A 2,500-nucleotide genomic window follows, 5' to 3' on the forward strand; every position below is an offset into this window, starting at 1 on the left:
TGCACCAGCCTCACAATCGCTTCATCTGCACTTACACACAGTCTCAGACTGCCCTTTCTTTAGGGCCCAGCACAAGCAGCAACAGACCAGCTCACCACCAGCAGCTTGGGGTGAGTGTGAAGTGCAGAAAGATTCTAAATTTTCCTTCAGAAAGAGTGTATTTTAGTGTTATTGCTGTTTTTTTTATTTATTTTAAGAAAGGAAAAAAGAGTAGAAGAAATAATAAATGAAAAGTAACATTAGAGAGGACTCTATGCATTTGTTCTAAGACGTGCACCACCTACTGTCTGCAAGAGGCAAAATGCCTACAGCACCTGGCATTCCCAGGCAGTCTCCCATCCAAGTACTAACCAGGCCCAACTTTGCTTAGCTTCTGAGATCAGGCGCATTCAGGGTGGTATGGCCGTAGGCAGAATACACTCCTGTTTCAGGCCTCTTGTGTTGAGACAGCCCGCCGGTCTGGAGCCTGCTGCTCTCAAACACGCCTGCACTCTTCTGTTCACAAACTGCCCTCCTTCACAAACTTCTTAAAGAGGTCCAAGCAGACACCCTGTTTTGCACCAGCCTTGCAATCGCTTCATCTGCCCTTACACACAGTCTCAGAATGCCCTTTCTTTAGGGCCCAGCACAAGCAGCAGACCAGCTCACCACCAGCAGCTTGGGGTGAATGTGAAGTGCAGAAAGATTCTCAATTTTCCTTCAGAAAAAGTGTATTTTAGTGTTATTGCTGTTTTTTTATTTATTTTAAGAAAGGAAAAAAGAGTAGAAGAAATAATAAATGAAAAGTAACATTAAAGAGGACTCTATGCAATTGTTCTAAGAAGTGCACCACCTACTGTCTGCAAGAGGCAAAATGCCTACAGCACCTGGTATTCCCAGGCAGTCTCCCATCCAAGTACTAACCAGGCCTGACGCTGCTTAGCTTCTGAAATAAGACGAGATCAGGCGCATTAAGATTGGTACGGCCGTAGGCAGAATACACTCCTGTTTCAGGCCTCTTGTGTTGAGACAGCCCGCCGGTCTGGAGCCTGCTGCTCTCAAACACACCTGCACTCTACTGTTCACAAACTGCCCTCCTTCACAAACTTCTTACAGAGGGCCAATCGCACACCCTGTTTTGCACCAGCTTCACAATCGCTTCATCTGCACTTACACACAGTCTCAGACTGCCCTTTCTTTAGGGCCCAGCACAAGCAGCAACAGACCAGCTCACCACCAGCAGCTTGGGGTGAGTGTGAAGTGCAGAAAAATTATTAATTTTCCTTCAGAAAGAGTGTATTTTAGTGTTATTGCTGTTTTTTTATTTATTTTAAGAAAGGAAAAAAGAGTAGAAGAAATAATAAATGAAAAGTAACATTAGAGAGGACTCTATGCATTTGTTCTAAGACGTGCACCACCTACTGTCTGCAAGAGGCAAAATGCCTACAGCACCTGCTATTCCCAGGCAGTCTCCCATCCAAGTACTAACCAGGCCCGACTCTGCTTAGCTTCTGAGATCAGACGAGATCAGGCGCATTTAGGGTGGTATGGCCGTAGGCAGAATACACTCCTGTTTCAGGCCTCTTGTGTTGAGACAGCCCGCCGGTCTGGAGCCTGCTGCTCTCAAACACACCTGCACTCTACTGTTCACAAACTGCCCTCCTTCACAAACTTCTTACAGAGGGCCAATCGCACACCCTGTTTTGCACCAGCCTCACAATCGCTTCATCTGCACTTACACACAGTCTCAGACTGCCCTTTCTTTAGGGCCCAGCACAAGCAGCAACAGACCAGCTCACCACCAGCAGCTTGGGGTGAGTGTGAAGTGCAGAAAGATTCTCAATTTTCCTTCGGAAAGAGTGTATTTTAGTGTTATTGCTGTTTTTTTATTTATTTTAAGAAAGGAAAAAAGAGTAGAAGAAATAATAAATGAAAAGTAACATTAGAGAGGAATCTATGCATTTGTTCTAAGACGTGCACCACCTACTGTCTGCAAGAGGCAAAATGCCTACAGCACCTGGTATTCCCAGGCAGTCTCCCATCCAAGTACTAACCAGTCCCAATGCTGCTTCGCTTCTGAGATCAGACAAGATCAGGCACATTCAGGGTGGTATGGCCGTAGGCAGAATACACTTCTGTTTCAGGCCTCTTGTGTTGAGACAACCCACCGGTCTGGAGCCTGCTGCTCTCAAACACACCTGCACTCTACTGTTCACAAACTGCCCTCCTTCACAAACTTCTTACAGAGGGCCAAGCACACACCCTGTTTTGCACCAGCCTCGCAATCGCTTCACCTTCACTTACACACAGTCTCAGACTGCCCTTTCTTTAGGGCCCAGCACAAGCAGCAGACCAGCTCTGCACCAGCAGCTTGGGGTGAGTGTGAAGTGCAGAAAAATTCTCAATTTTCCTTCAGAAAGAGTGTATTTTAGTGTTATTGCTTTTTTTTATTTATTTTAGGAAAGGATAAAAGAGTAGAAGAAATAATAAATGAAAAGTAACATTAGAGAGGACTCTATGC

General features: G+C 45.5%; 1 non-coding gene and 3 pseudogenes across 1 annotated transcript; all 4 read right to left on the bottom strand.

Moving 5' to 3' along the window:
• Positions 1 to 302: 302 nt before the first annotated feature.
• LOC138250649 (5S ribosomal RNA) lies at positions 303 to 411 on the bottom strand (annotated as a pseudogene).
• A 443-nt stretch (positions 412 to 854) lies between these two features.
• LOC138251395 (5S ribosomal RNA) lies at positions 855 to 973 on the bottom strand (annotated as a pseudogene).
• Positions 974 to 1,419: 446 nt separating this feature from the next.
• On the bottom strand, positions 1,420 to 1,538 carry LOC138253992 (5S ribosomal RNA). The gene has a single exon (XR_011196670.1). It is a non-coding gene; the product is annotated as a 5S ribosomal RNA (ribosomal RNA).
• A 446-nt stretch (positions 1,539 to 1,984) lies between these two features.
• Positions 1,985 to 2,103, bottom strand: LOC138257141 (5S ribosomal RNA; annotated as a pseudogene).
• Positions 2,104 to 2,500: the final 397 nt, after the last annotated feature.

Source organism: Pleurodeles waltl, chromosome 8 (assembly GCF_031143425.1).
Source record: "Pleurodeles waltl isolate 20211129_DDA chromosome 8, aPleWal1.hap1.20221129, whole genome shotgun sequence".
NCBI classification, from domain to species: domain Eukaryota; kingdom Metazoa; phylum Chordata; class Amphibia; order Caudata; family Salamandridae; genus Pleurodeles; species Pleurodeles waltl.